A 16,154-nucleotide genomic window follows, 5' to 3' on the forward strand; every position below is an offset into this window, starting at 1 on the left:
GGGGAGCTGCGCAGGGGAGCAGGGCCAGGGTGGAGACACAGCGCCGTCCAGGGCACTACCCGCTGCTGCCACACTCTGAGGAGAGTACTGACCTGTGCACCTGCTGGGTTACAGGGAAGCCCCCGCATGCAATTCACGCTTGTGGGGAACGTTGGAGGGTCTGTGTTGGAGCACTGGGACTACCCTAGATTCCTCTCCTGCGCTTTCTGATACCTACCTCATCAACCCTCTCGCTCTCCCAACAAATCTCTCATTACTCTTGATAGGGCAACTGTTAACTTGGGAAACAGACCGCTGAGATCTTAAGGCAAGACAACTCCAGCATTGAACAGGGTGTGTGACCCTTTAAAGAGCATGGGATGGAGAAGTGCATTTTAGAAGCTGCCAGAAAATACTTCCTCAGAGGCAGGCAGACGTGAGAACTGAGAAAACCTGTGTCAACATGGGTTGACTTCTTGTACCAGGAATTATTTCTCCAGGAAGATAAAGATGTAAACCAATACATTATCACTGCAGGAAAATGCTGCATATCAAGTTTGACACAAACATCTTGCTCACCAGGAAGAATGCTTGCGTAGCAGTCACGAATTGTCTTAGGAGCCTCACCTCATTGGGGTCCACTCATCTTAATCTACTATATCATGAACTTGACACAGTCTCAACCAAATTCTCCTGCTCAAAGAACTGCCTTTTACCATTTGAGCCCAGATTTCCAAATACTGGGAGTCCCCCCAACATTTTCCTTCTGAGATCCTACTTTCAATAGCTTGATCGATATAGATTTTCCTTTGTCTTTCAGGCGGTCAACACTGACGGATCTGGGGCTGAGCAGCTAGCTCGGCAAGGACCTGCAGTGTGTTCGCAGGAGAGCTCACATAAGGAGCGTTTCTCTCGCAACACTCCAGCACTTCCAGTAAGCACTTACAATCCTTTTTTCTCTTGTTTTAGTCCCTTAAATTTGGCTAGTTCTGAAGTAGAGTCTGATATTTCCAGGAAATATATCACAGTATTTGTGTGCACAATAAAGGAGTAGTAAAGTTATAAGAAAACCAGGACTTATTCTTCACTTACCCCACTGCTGGTAAAGCGTGCGAAAGCAGATGTATGTGGAGAGATTACATCCAGCACATGCGGAACTGACCAGTATCAGGACAAGGCAGCCTGAGTGGCAGCTGGGAGTAGCAGGGAGAAACAGCCACTGGCTGTTGACTCAGATGTGGACCTGGACCTGTGAACTCTACTTTTACCCCCACCCCTCCACTGCATAGGGTAGGAGAAGGTGAGAGGCTGATGTGTGCGCTCACACAAAGCTTTCTAAGATAACGTCATCTTGAGTTCACTACAATTTATATTTTATATTCATAAAATAAAACTGAGACTCTCTAAAGAGTTGAGATGAAAAACAGCTTTTCGATTACTGTAATTGGGCAAATATTTAAAATTTTAAAAAGATTGAAATAATACTAAGCAATTATTTATTGAATCTCAGAGACTTATTTAGACTCCTTGAGACTGTTGGGTCAGTAGCTTTTCAGAGTAGAAAGTTAGGTGGATTACAGTACATTGTTTTGCAAAGTAAACAAAATGTTGTTATGTTTGGGGAACAAGCTCAGTCTTTTGTTCCATGCTTTTCCCAAGTCTATAAACTCTCCCGACCTTTCCCACTGTGGGTCAGGGGAAGATAGAATTTTTATATTCCTCACATGGAGCCATGTCAGCAGGTTAGGTTTTCATGTGTTTAACCAAATTGGTAGCACATTGTCCCTTCCCTCTAAGTTTACCATAGTTGTTTCTACTCTGTTACTCTGGCAGATGGCCAGGAACCTGGAAAAGTCCATCTGTCCTTCTCCTAGTCTCTCCCTTTTACATTTATTGTCTTTGATGCTAGACGGTTAAACTTAAGAAATAATAAAGGAAGCACATATTCAGGCATATAACCAAGACAAGAAAAGGAAGAGACTGCACAACAGTTTCCACAAGGACATACTTGGAAAGTACTCCAGGTCACAGAAACAAAATGTACAAGGTCACACAGCCAGTAGAGTGTCACCTCAGGACTTTCAACTCTAATTCATGTCTCATTCCCAAGTCTCTCTCTCTCTCTTCCTCCCTTAAGCTGTTGGGAAACCTGTAGTATGGTTTTGCTAAGGGAAGGATGCAATTTTGACTTCTAGCAAGAACTTCAGCATAGATTCACAGTTGCACTGCAGTGATACACGGGGCTGAAGAGAATTTTAGACAGTCTGAGGTGACAAGATTTGCCTGAGTTACTGTTACTGGCAGCAGATCTAAGGCACCGGTATTCTCCACTACAAAGGTTAACTGTGAGCCGAATGTACATGCACCAAATGATTTCATTACCTGTTTCTGCAAGGACATATGTGGCACAGGTTTCATAGGAGAGCAATTTTAAATTATTGTTGGAAAATCCTTAAAGTGCTCCTATTATGTAGTAAAAACTAAACTACAATGTTGGACTTCAGTTGCAGTCAATTGAATTGTGATGGTCTCTAGCTCCCATGTCACTTCATGCCACTGAGAATTCTCAGTTACAGATGCTATGCTAGTCTTTCAAAGTGGTGAAATGAAATGAAATGAAAGAAAGGAAAATGGAATATGCTACTGTGAACAGGGAAATGCCCCATTTTCAAGTGCATGTGCTTTTACTGAACAGTGCCAATAGTCAGTGTGACAAAGTTGAGCTAATATGTTTGGAAACACTTAAGTACACACTGACGAAATTTTGTTAAAGGGTCCAAGAGAAAACTGTTCGAATCTGACTATTCACAGTACCTGAAGCATTGGAATGAAGGTAGCATTTATTTGACTTAACCTTGGTGTATGAACAAAATTTTGCTTACGCAGCACTCAAATGGAAGCTTACGTATAGCTCTGAAAAACAAAAATTTTGAAACAGCTTTGTGCCCACAAATGCAAATTACTGATGAGTAGGAGCAAAGAAGGAACACCAATGTTACATAAACTAAATCCTAGGAGGGCTAGTTCAGAAGTATGATTAATTTAGTGTCCAGAAATAGAATGAAACATAACCACCACATCATGCCAAAATCTCAGGCTATGTCCACTTTTCTTAAGTATTAAATATAGTCTCTCAAAAGCAATTACCTTCCAAATAAAATTCGTGTCCTAACAGGACTAACAAATAAAACTAGAAAAATATCACCTTGAGACTTTCAATGGGAACAATGATGAAATGTCATATCATTTATCAGATAATCCTGTGTCTATCTGTGGATGTTTTAATTTCTTTGAGAGTGTCTGAAATGGGCATAGTAAAACAATTCATTGCTAATTATCAAATAATATCTTTTGTCTGGAATTCTTAAAAGTGAAATAATATAAACACATTTTCTACACCTTTTCTGTTCTTTCTGAGGGGATGAGGTCTTAATATACTTGGTGGAGATATTCCAACTCTTTTCTGGGAAGGATCTATTTTGTTTAAAAGACTTAGGTAAATTAATGTTCTGATTTCCCTTACACAAATGGTATTTTTCATCTATAAGATAAATAGGCCTATTGATTCTGAGGTTTCAATCTGATTAAAATATAGGAATTATTCACATTCTTTAAATTTCTTCTCTCTGAAAATCTTTAGTGATAATTTTACATATTGACTCACAATTTTTTTGTCAGGGTTATTGAAATATAATTTACAATATAATTATACTGTATATTTTATATCCTATATAACACATATAATATTTAACACTCACATGCACACATTAGTGTACACTCTCTTTAGTGTACATACTGTAAGTTTTAATATATGCATAAAGTCATATAGCCACTACTAAAATCAAGATATCAGGCTATTTCTCTCACCACAGAATGTTCCCCTGGGCCACTCTATAGAAAACCCTTCCCTGAATCTGTAGCCCTTGGCTAACACTAATTTATTTTCTATCCCTATAATTTTACAAATGATGTATACTATCCTATGTGTTCATTGATCCCCAATAAGATGAGTTCAAGGATGTCAGAAATGACACTGAAGTTATTTTTGACATTTGGAAAAGACCTTTGCCAACTGTCATGTAAATGGAATCGTAGAATAATTATTAAGTATCTGAGGCTCACCCACACTATTACTTGTATTGGTATATATACAATAACAACCAGCTATTATATGTTATATAATATATATATTATAGTCAGTTAGACAAGGGTATAACTTGTGGTATTCTTTTATATGAACACCCTGAATAAAGAAAATTACCAAACGTGATTTGTCAGCAGCATATTTCCATATTGTCTTATATTATTACTTTATATTAAATATTATATATTAAATATTTATAATAATTAATTTATATTAAATTAAAAATACAGATGGATATTAATAGAAAACCAACAGCCCTCTTGCCCTTCATGCTCAGCTCTGCCTCACAGTTAATTGTAGTCATGGTGAAATATGTTAACATATATATTCAGAGTTTTTCTCATCATATAGTATTGTCTTTCTACCAGCTTGCTCTCATACATTTTTCCAACATCTGTTTTACTACATGACTGTCTAGCTATCAAGCACCAAAATTTGGCTGCAGTTTCTGAGTTTAACAGAAATCTGCTATTGACCTTTGGATCAGTCTTGGCTGTCGGAAAGCCGAAGTTTGAATGACAACTCCAGGGTCATTTTCGACATCCTTGAACTTGTGTCTTATTGGTGATCAGTGAACACACAGGTTAACATTAGGATCAAGCCTAATCAAATGTGAATGAGGAAGGCCATTCAGACCTTTTCTAGTAATCTAATTATTTACTTTCAATTTTATGTAAACTCTGTAGACATAATTAGGAGTGAAAATATTCTTAGGTGCTTTAGTTTTGAAATTCTATCATTCAGCTATAGTCCAAATGTTTGTTTATTACTCCAAGTGTGAATTAATGAAGTATGAACACAATTACAAACTCTTAAGTAGTTAAATAAACTAGAAAATAGAGTGACATATGTATGTATGTATGTATGTATGTATGTATGTATGTATGTGTCTGTCTATCTATCTATCTATCTATCTATCTATCTATCTATCTATCTATCTATCTATCTATCTATCATCTAGAGACTGGATAAGCCAAACATTGTAGAAGAATAGCATTTCCTTTTTGAGTCAAAGTTTACAAAGGTTAAGTGATAACTTGAACAATAATAATAAAGCTTAGATCATATCATAATTCAAATTTGTGTAGAATTGTTGGGTAGTCTATTACTCGTAATATTAAACAAAATAAACTTATAAAAACTGAATTTAACTTTTACTTAGATCATATGAGTCTTTCAATGAAAAAAATGTGTCCTCCTAACTGATAAAAATTCCCAAACAAAAGTATAATGTTAACTTTGCCATGTCAAATTACATGACTTTGCCATGTCAAATATATATATATACTTTACATGAGAAATCATGTAAAAATATATATATATAAATTATCTTTGATCAGACTTAATACAAAACATGAGGATAATGAAGAAAGGAGACTTCCATGTCTTTAAATTATCTGGAAAATTTTCAAACTCAATTGCTATTGCTTTTCCTCTTAGAAAAATGTGACACCATCACTTCCTCCTTTTTGAAATACTGAGTTTCACTTACATTTCACTAAACGCTTCTACTTCCTACCCATTTGCCTGGCCACTCTGCTGAATCTCTTTGCTGATTCATATTTACTTTCCTAGCAATTCATTGTGGGGATTTCCATTGTGCTCTTGGTCAGTACTTTTTCCATAGGTGATCTCATTTATCCCCCGTCTTCGAGCGTCTCTCTACTGACAATTTCCAGATTTATTTTTCCCAGGTAGATTTTTCCTTTGGTAGGTACACATGCAGGTTTAACTGCATTTTTGACATTTCTACTAGGATGTCACAAATGCACCTCAAATTGAGCCTTCTTAAACAGCACTGTATAGCTTATCACATAGTCTTCCCAATTCTGATGCTCAATAGTCACTATCCTTGTGGTTACAAAGTTAAAGATTGTAAATTCCTTCTTCGATGTTTCCCCCTAACTCAGTCTTAGTCACTAAGACCTGACGACTTCCTCTTCCAAATATATATGTTTTTTCATTTCTGTCTCCTCTCTTGCTCACAGTGGACCTACAACGTACTAACATCTTTTGCCCAGAAGGTTGCAATACACCCAATTTATCTCCTCCCTGTCTCAAATCTGTTCCCCACACTTAATAAAATGCAAATCTGATCGTTTTAGTGCTGTAAATCCTTGTTGGCTTCATTTTTGCTTTTAGGTAAAAACCAAGGCTGTGCTAAATCTCCTAACAGCCTTCTCATCCGTCTGTATTTTCCAGCTGGCAGGACATCATTACAGGTCTTCAGTGCCTTGCGCTCATCTATGTTTCAGGCTCTTCCCCGAATGTTTTCCCACCTCTTCCCCTTCTTGTTTCCTGTTTGACTGCCATTCACTCACCCTTCTCATCTCAGCTGAGCTCTCTTAGTACATTCTTTTCCTTTATAGCATTTAACACAGTTTCTAACTACAAACTCTTACAATTATGTCTCCTTTCCCTATGAAACTCTTAGAGACAGCTGCTCAACTTTTTTCCTCTGTGTTTTCATCATCTGGGACTAACTAGACATAATTTTCAATAAATACTTTGGTCTGTATGTATGAAGAATGTGTTTTAGATGGGCAGAGCCTGAAAGGAAACATGTCAGGAGGAGAATGATGTGGGAGTGGAAAACTGGAATTCTCCTCTATGGACTTCAGTCCCTTCCCACTCTTACCTTCTGTGACTTCTGATAACAGTATTTATTCACTCTTGAAAATGTATATTCTTTAGGGGCATAAAATTCCTGTAATAATGTTTATACATCATATGAATTAACTGAATCTGCTATCACAACTCACAATAACATGCGATACTTGCCATCCCAAGCAAATATGTTTTCAGTCTAAAAATTGTATGTAGTATATAAAGAAATATTAAAATGTTTGATAATTTTTCTTAACTTAAAAGCCATGTTTTAGAAATTTCAAGCTGTTAAAAACAAATTTAAAAAATTATTTTCAACAATGAATCCACATATATGGATTTGTTATTATTTCACATATAGTCTGGGTTACTGTTTCCTGGCTTCTTTTATTTAAGGGAAGGTTAATATGCATATAATGTGTAATTACAATTTTACTAATTATACTTGATATAATAAATATGAAACAACTATATTAAGTCATTTACCTTTTGAAATAGAGAAAAAAGTCTATTATTGACTGCTTGGTTAACAAGATTATTTGCCATCCAAACTCCAAAACAACTTGTGACAACAATACAGCACATTTTATCAGGACAGGTGGCGCTTCCTGAATCCAGGCCTAGTTTTCAACAACCACTCCTTGGAGATTTAGGTGCCCTGAGGAACATCATAAACCTGGAATTAACAGCCATGTAGAACAATCTGACCTGCCACTAAATTGCTATATACGATTTTGGTTTAAAGATATTGGTATAATGTGTAAAACAACAAAACAAGGATCCTCAAAGTATAAAAAGACAAAAAATACCTCCCTCAAACAACACCGCAAAACTGCTTGCTGAGAGCTTGCTGCTAAGTGCCAGGTGATTAGAGGCCAAGTTTTAGCGTCATCACAGGCCAGCTTTCTATTTTTGTGACACTGCTCTGCTGGCAAGGCTGGGAATTGATACCATTCCTCTGCCCACACGAAGACAAGGAAGATATGATAAATGTGTCATACTTTTTTTCCTAAAAAGATAGGGAGAAATTATGATTTTATAATGCACACTGTAACTATCATTTGTGCTTGGCAAAAGCATTTAGGGATTTGCTTTCAGGAATTAAGAGGTTATTAAATTTTCTTAAACTTTGTAGCAGTATTGCCTTTTTTGGAATTACTGAATTGCTGGAAGAGAGTTTATCTGAGCTGGCAAGACAATCTTCATAAGATCAGACAGTACACTATCCACTCAAAGTAGTTATTAACTATCAAAGGAAGGTTGAGATATGACATGCTGCACAATACAACGAAAGCTGAAAACGTACACCTAGGGATGCTACACCCAGGACGCATGGCTATTTCCATCTATAAAAGAAAAAGATGCTGACAGCTGAATATTTCAATCTCTGTTATGGCAACACATATTTCTCTCACAATATGCATTGTATATTTGAGGTTTTATTTTCACTTGGAAGTAACTATATTCAACAATTTGAAAATATCTCTATTAAAAATGGATATTCTGCTAATATTTCTACTATATAATATTTATAGAGTCAACATTGCTGAACCTCATATATTCCAAAGTTTTCAGCTAATGGTCAAGAAAGTAATTCAAAACATTGCAGCACTGGATGAAAACACTGTGTTTTATAAATGAGTCAAAGAATGAAATGTACAGCATAGGAAATGTAGTCAACAATATTGTAATATCTTTGTATGGTGACAGATGGTAACTATACTTGTTGTGGTGAGCATTTCAAAATGTACAAATTGTTGAGTCACTATGTTTTACACCTGAAACCAACATAATATTGTATACCAACTATATTTCAAAACAATCAAATACTGAAAATAAGTAAAATGTTGTATTTTATAATGTCAGAGGAATTAGCTTAGGTTTGCTCTTTGCTGGTACTTCTTAACCTAACTTCCAACACAGTGTTCCATAACTGTGTTTTTTGCCCATTTTTTTTCTCTTCTTTGTGTTATTGGAATTATTAATGTACTCTGATAACTAATTCTGTGTTGCAAATACTTTTCACAGTGTGAGTGTATTCATCTTTTCATCTTGATTTTTAGGATTTGCATCATGTGTTGACATATTATCTACCACACCCCTGCAAAAGCAATAAAATATTCTCCTCTATGCTCTTTTTAAAGTTAAGATACTCTATTCACAGTTAAATCCTTCATCCATCGGTAACTGATTTTTGCAGAAATCTTTTTTTTCCCTCTCAAATGATGTTCAGCTGTCCCACCATAGATAACTGAAAATTTTGTACTCTGTGGCTCCACAATGCCATATGCTGGGCCCTGTAGCTCCCACAGCTGTTAGCAGAGTCAAAGCAGCAATGCGACCAGTCTCTGACTCACACAGACCTATGCCGTTGGCTGGGTGATCACGGTTTCCTCCAAGTGAAATTGCTAGGAAACCTATTAAATTCTTACACGATCTGAAGAAGCAGAAAATTCTAGATCAAGTGAACAAAAGTCCAACCTAAAAACAGATTAGGGAGCTCTTTGTGTTGTCCCAGTAGAACAGCGCACCCTGGGGAGCCAGACATTTTTTCCAGCACAGCCTGTGTTTCACAGACAGGAAAAACAAACAGCCTAAGAGAATTGCTAGGAGAGAAACTGAGAGAGCCATTTTCTATGTTCCAAGACACACGTACTCTACCTATTTGGGAACACAGAGCCACTTAATAGCTGTTATAGTATAGTACATCTTAAAGGACAAATACCTTAGCCCCAGAGTAGATCACACCCAGGCCGCACTTTGAAAGTTAAAGAAAATATACTTTTGAACATAGTGGAAGTGGGACCAGACTTGTTTCTCCTACTGTAAACAATTAGAAACCCAGGAAACATGTATAAAGCAAACATTTTTACCCAATGGACAGTAGGCAGTCCCTGCTTACCCATGGTTGGGCTTTCCACAGTTTCAGTCACCCATGGCCAACCAAGGTCTGCAAGCAGAGGATGCTCCTTCTGACGCATCATCAGGTCAGCAGTAGCCTAATGCTATGTGTCAATGTCTACATCCACCTCCTGTCATCGCATGAAGGCAATTCATTATCTCATAACAGCACAGAAAGTGTGAGCACAGTAGAAGGTATTTTAAAAGAGAGACCACATTCATATAATATTTATTATAGTATATTGTTATATCTTGTTATTAGATATTGTTAATCTCTTTCTGTGACTGATAAATTCAACTTTATCATAGGTATATATGTATTGAAAAAAAACATGGTAAAGGAAAAAATATATATAGGGCTGGTACTATTCAGAGCTTCAGGCATCCAGTGACGGTCTTTGAATGTATCCCTTGTGGATAAGGGGGGCTACTGTATGGGACTGTGCTCCCTGAGATAAGGGAAACAGTTAAGGTGAATCTGATAATCATTATAGATTTTTGCCTGGAAGAATTTCTATACTGTAGTGCAGACAGTAAATCTATGCAAAACAAAACAGTCTTACTAAATTGGGGAGATTGACATCACCTGAGATAATGTTTCTGAAGCCTGTGGATATATTCTTCAGGGTGGCTATCTGAAGCTCCATTTCACATTGTTATTTGGAAAAACAGGAAAGCTAAAATGTATACTTCACCAATCTCTCTTGCAGCTCTAATTCCGCATGTGAAATGGGCGTCTGCAGTAAGATGCAGTTGAACAAGATGAGGAAAAAATAAACGTGTTCCTTGTGGCCAAGAGGTATTGCTGCTGTTAATCAGGACTTGTAAAAGGTGGTGACTTGACTTGTGTCCCAGTTCTTGTTGTCCAACACCCAGCACCAAGCTCTCCATCTAAATTTCTAAGCCATGGAGTGGCCTTGGATCTGCATGCCGTTCTCCAGCACTGTGGTTGTGCAAGTTATTTGGAGAGGCACTGGTGGCTTCTTGTGTTCTTTACACCTCTAGTGAGATGGCTTTGAAGATCCTCTTCTGTCATCCAGAAAACCTAGACTGGAATCTGAATCTTCAAGGCTCCCAACAATGTTCTAAATACCCAATTATCAGCTTAAATACCTTCCTGCCGAAAATACCTATGATGCTTTCTGCCCCTCCACTGAATGAACCCCGACTGCTAAGAGGACTGGTTCTTATGCTCCACTTGGGAATCCTTTTCAGTGACACTGTGTGCTTCTGGTCACTGAACACCCCTGACCTTCCCTTTGTCCTTGAGAGGCTTCTCTTTGTCTTCCTTCTCCTATATGTTGGTATTTAGGAGCAATTCTCACGGTCTACGCTGACTCCTGAGTGACCTCATGCATTCTTGTGGTCTTAATAGCAATTCCTAAATTTATAACAGTAAGTCAGACCTCTTTTTACTTCAGACATCTATTTAGCTTCTGTCTCATATATCCATAGTTATTTGTTTCACAAAAATTAACCTGAGGAAAATGCATTCATTGTTTCTGTATTCCCAAATATATTCCACCATGTACATTCTTACTTGACTTTCTTTTCTCAGTCGATATCACATTCCCTGTTCAGTTAATCCCTTCCAAATTCTGACTGACTTGTTCCCCCATTCTTCATACAACTATTCTTTCTTTGATTAGGTCTTTATCTTCTCTCATATACATCACAGCAACAGCTTCTTTTTTTTTTCCAGGCAGCAGTAAACCTAAACATTGAAGATACGTGGTTTTCTATCTAAGAGCCAAGATTCCACAACTTTCCTTGGTAGCCTGTGTTTTTTCTTTTTTTAGAATGTCTAGGTTACCATTCTTTTCCTTGGTAGCCTGTGTATCATTGATATACGCTCTTATGAAGGTTTCACAAGAAAACAATGTAGTTTCTACATTCACCCTTATTATCAAGTCCCCCCAAACCCCATTGCAGTCACTGTCCATCAGTGTAGTAAGATGCCACAGAGTCCCTATGTCTTCTCTGAGCTACACTGTCTTCCCCATGACCCCACACATACCATGTGCACCAGTCATGATACCCCACAATCCCCTTCTCCCTCCCTCCCCACCCCTCCCCTTTGGTAACCACTAGTCCCTCCTTGGAGTCTGTGAGTCTGCTGCTATTTTGTTCCTTCAGCTTTGCTTCATTGTTATACTCCACAAATGAGGGAAATCATTTGGTATTTGTCTTTCTACACCTGACTTATTTCACTGAGCATAATACCCTCTTGCTCCATCCATGTTGTTGCAAATGGTAGGATTTGTTTCTTTCTTATGGCTGAGTAGTATTTCATTGTGTACATGTACCACACCTTCTTATCCATTCATCTACTGATGGACACTTAGATTGTTTCCATATCTTGGCTATTGTAAATAGTGCTGCGATAAACATAGGGGTGCATATTTCTTTTTGAATCTGAGAAGTTGTTTTCTTTAGGTGGAATTCCTGGATCAAATGGTATTTCTATTTTTAGTTTTTTGAGGAACCCCCATATTGCTTTCCACAATGGTTGAACTAGTTTACATTTCCATCAGCAATGTAGGTTGGTTCCCCTTTTTTCACTGTGTAACTCTAACACTACCCCATCATCCTCGCCAGCATTTGTTGTTCCTAGTCTTCTCGATGTTGATCATCCTAACTAGTGTGAGGTGATATCTCACTGTGGTTTTAATTTGCATTTCTCTGTTGATTAGCGATGTAGAGCATCCTTTCATGTAACTGTTGGCCATCTGAATTTCTTCTTTGGAGAAGTGTCTGTTTGTATCATCTGCCCACATTTTAATTGGGTTATTTGCTTTTTGGGTGTTGAGGCATGTGAGTTCTTTATATATTTTGGATGTTAACCCCTTGTCAGATATGTTATTTACAAATATATTCTCCCATACTGTAGGATGCCTTTTTATTCTGCTGATGGTGTCCTTTGCTGTACAGAAGCTTTTTAGCATGATGTAGTCCAATTTGTTCATTTTTTATTGTGTTTCCCTTTCTTGAGGACAGCAACAGCTTCTTAATGGGACTTTCTGCCTGTCTCCCTTAAATTCATCCTGCCACACTACAGCCAGAATGCTTTATTTAAAACACAGCCAGGCCATATCATCACTTCAGCTTAGTTCCCTTCAGTGCCCACCCCCTCCCCACACCACCACCATCAGCACGAAACAGTAATTCCTTAATATAGTATTTAAATCCATCAACGGTCAGGTTGCTATTTATCCCTTCAGTTTCATCTTAAGGAGACTTTTTCTGACTCCTCTGAGATCTGGGCCTTGTGTGCCTTCTGTCTACTCTGCTGCACACTTCCATCAATAAATCACCAGATAATACTGCCACCACGTTTCACTGTATGCATCCCCCCAACCTCACCCCATTGGCTTATGAAGTCCTAAGGGTAGAAATTATATCTACTATGTATCTCTAACACTATCCCATTTAGCAGTAACTGCTCAGCAAATGAGCAAATAATACATCCTTTAATAAATCTGTACTGAATACCCAGTTTACTTTAATGAACTACTTAACCTGTCTTCCCCAGAAGACTGCATCCACAGTTTACCTCATTTATCTCAAGCATTTAAATGTCATGGCTGACATATATGTATATACATATATATACATTTATATACATATATTTGTAAATTTACTGAATGAATGATACAAAGCATATTTAACTAATCCTGATAATATTATAGCAGATTATGAATTTTAATTGGAAATCTAAGCTTGTTCATCTCTCTTCACCTCAATTATACACAAACAGACATAACACTTTGTCCATATACTTTTTTGCATAGGCATTCTTTTTCTGAGATTTGAGTCAGTAATACATTTCAGACCAATAAAAACCTTATACCTATGTTGTATATGCTTAACACAGTGTAAGATATAGCAATTTCTCAATAATGACTTTCAAAATAAATCCCCAAGAACTAAATTCATGTGACAAATATCTGTGCCTAAGGCTTCCTGCTGCTTTAACTATGAATTCCTTTAAGAGAGTAAATCTCTCATCTAGTGTGATTTTTACTATCCCTTCAAATGGACTAAGTCCTCTTGGAAATCTTTTAACTTTTTAAGGTATTTTAACTCTCTATCAAGTATTTGATTTACATAGTCCTTTAACTGTTCCCTGATACTTTCATTCTCATCTTTTTATAGTAAAAATCACTGATTCTTTTTTGAAATAATATAAAGAAAGTCACATCTCTGTATTCCTAGGTCTTCCAAGTACACATCTAAACAGGCCAAATAACCCATTATTCTAATAAAGATATCAGAGTGTCCTGGACACGCATGTTCTGATGTGGTCTAGAGATATGAGAACAGGTCTTCTGTGGGTCCTGGAGGAAAATAATCCATCTGGCTCTTTGGGAGAGTGAACCATGACTTCCTGGCCCTGAACATATTTCTGGTACGGTATAGTAACAATATGAGTTTCTCATGAAATTATAATTCCTTTTGGAAAGCTCAGTGATTTCTTCACTGTATTGAAATTCTAGAGGTGGAGCCAAATTAATGTACATGTTAAAGGCTCTAAGGAAAGTAAAGTTCAATCCAGACTTTTCGGTTGACACCTAAAGCCACATCTTGAATAAACTTAGAAATGGTGAAATTTTCCAGACTAAGGGGGGGAGGGCTCCCAAATATGTAAACCATTAAAATAACTGGTATAGTAAATAAAATCAAAGATAAATAATGCATTTATATGGCCCTAACAAACGACTGCAAACCTGGCGGCTTCAAAACAACAGAAATTTGGCATCTCACAGTTCTGCGGGCCAGAAGTCCAAAATCAAGTTGTTGGTACAGTTGGTTTCTTCTGAAGGCTCTGAGAAAGAATCTGCTCCATGCCTTACTTTCCCAGCTTCTAGTGACTGCCAGTGACCCTTGACATGGCAGCAGACCCTTCTGTCTCTGTCTTACCCTTTTCTTATGAGGACACCTGTGACTGGGCGGAGGCCACATCCTGAATCCAGGATGATTTCCCGAGATCCTTAGTTAATTGCCTCTGTAAAGACTCCTTTCCAAATACTGCCACATTCTCAGATACTAGGGGTTAGGACTTAGGCATGCCTTTCTGAGGGACACAAGTCAGTCTACTACAGGGAGTATCAAGACATTGTGAAAACACTGATGACTATGTAGTCTGTGTATACTTACATTACAAAGACGTTATAAAAAGACTAAACAAAAAGTCTGGGTTTTTTTGGCTCAATTGTCACCAAAAATACATTAGAAGGGCAAGAATCCCAGGCTTTGTCAGATTAGTGGGGGAAAGCAACAAAAACAGAATCCACATTTCAGATTGAAGGCAAAAGAAAAAGAGTTAACACAATGCACGTACATCTGGTGACATGTTTGATCACTCGTTTAATGTTTTTATAGAATGTAAGGGAAATTTTTTGTCAATAGAAGAGATTTGGCTGATTGGGAAATACATGATATGATGTGTACATTTTCATTTATTTAGGTTCTTTTTTACTTTTTCTGACTGCAGCTATACCAGCAAGATATAAATTTTTTATTACTCTCTATGCATGTTCAGGGTCTGCCGCTCACTGTCATTTTTAATGCCTCTTCAAAGAGTTTACCTTGCTTAAGTAGTTCTCTGACTTACCGAGTACTTTTGTAGAAATACGTGTGCTTTAATGATTTGCAACTCATAATGCAGCTTTTTATATCCCAAGTGAGGTTGAAAGAGCAATGATTTTAGGCCTAGCCATATTTTGAGGAAAATTTGATATATGGCACAAGAGTATTTGGAACATGAATGAAAAGATACCACATTAGCTTTTATATTTTACAAGACTGACAACATACCACAAATAAAAATGATCCCTACTGGACATAAATATATATAAAACTGTCTTGCTTTGAAAGTTGGAATAACATTGTTAGTTCAGTAAGAATGGGAATATATTTTTTTGAAATATTGCTGTTTTGTAATATGTAAAATGCTAAGTTGATAGACTGGCTGTCCAATGTTCTTAAAAGGAAAATAGACAAAATATGTAGCAGTAAATTGTCAAGGATTGTATAGTTAATCAAAGATATTTTTGCATTGAAAAAGCCAGAATTATAATATAATTAGAGAACTAATGTGGTATTAATAATTTTTGAGAAAATATCATGTCATATGCCCTATAAAACTGGGATGACAAATTTAAAATTACTATATGCCACTAGAGGACTATGTAAAGCCAAAGAAGGAATAACATTTCTTAAAGAATGACACCAGTTCTTCACCTTGACTACTGAGACGCTGACTTCTAAAAAACAATAGGAAGGAAAGCAGCCACAGAAGCCGCACACTTTACAGCATTATTTAGTCGAAGGTGTGAACTATGAGGATTTCAAAATTGCAAAAGCCAATTGCTTTATCCAACTCACCTGATTCTCTCAATGTGACCTCTGTTTTGCAGTCACTTGCCATCTATGCAGCCAAACAATGAGAGTTTGTTCTGGTTATCCTTGATACTTTTATTATTCTATTTCTCAAGGTCAAATCCATCATGTCTTACCAGTT

General features: G+C 37.0%; 1 long non-coding RNA gene across 3 annotated transcripts in view; it reads right to left on the minus strand.

Moving 5' to 3' along the window:
* Positions 1–16,154, minus strand: part of LOC118968142 (uncharacterized) — a 133,250-nt gene that overhangs the window by 64,637 nt on the left and 52,459 nt on the right. For 2 of the 3 annotated variants that reach the window (XR_012124004.1, XR_012124006.1), the window contains exon 1: positions 1,072–1,187. The exons of the other annotated variant lie outside the window; for it this stretch is intronic. This is a non-coding gene — a long non-coding RNA (uncharacterized lncRNA). Of the gene's footprint in view, positions 1–1,071; positions 1,188–16,154 lie in introns of those variants that run through there. 3 annotated transcript variants of the gene reach the window in all.

Source organism: Manis javanica, chromosome 12 (genome assembly GCF_040802235.1).
Source record: "Manis javanica isolate MJ-LG chromosome 12, MJ_LKY, whole genome shotgun sequence".
NCBI lineage: Eukaryota > Metazoa > Chordata > Mammalia > Pholidota > Manidae > Manis > Manis javanica.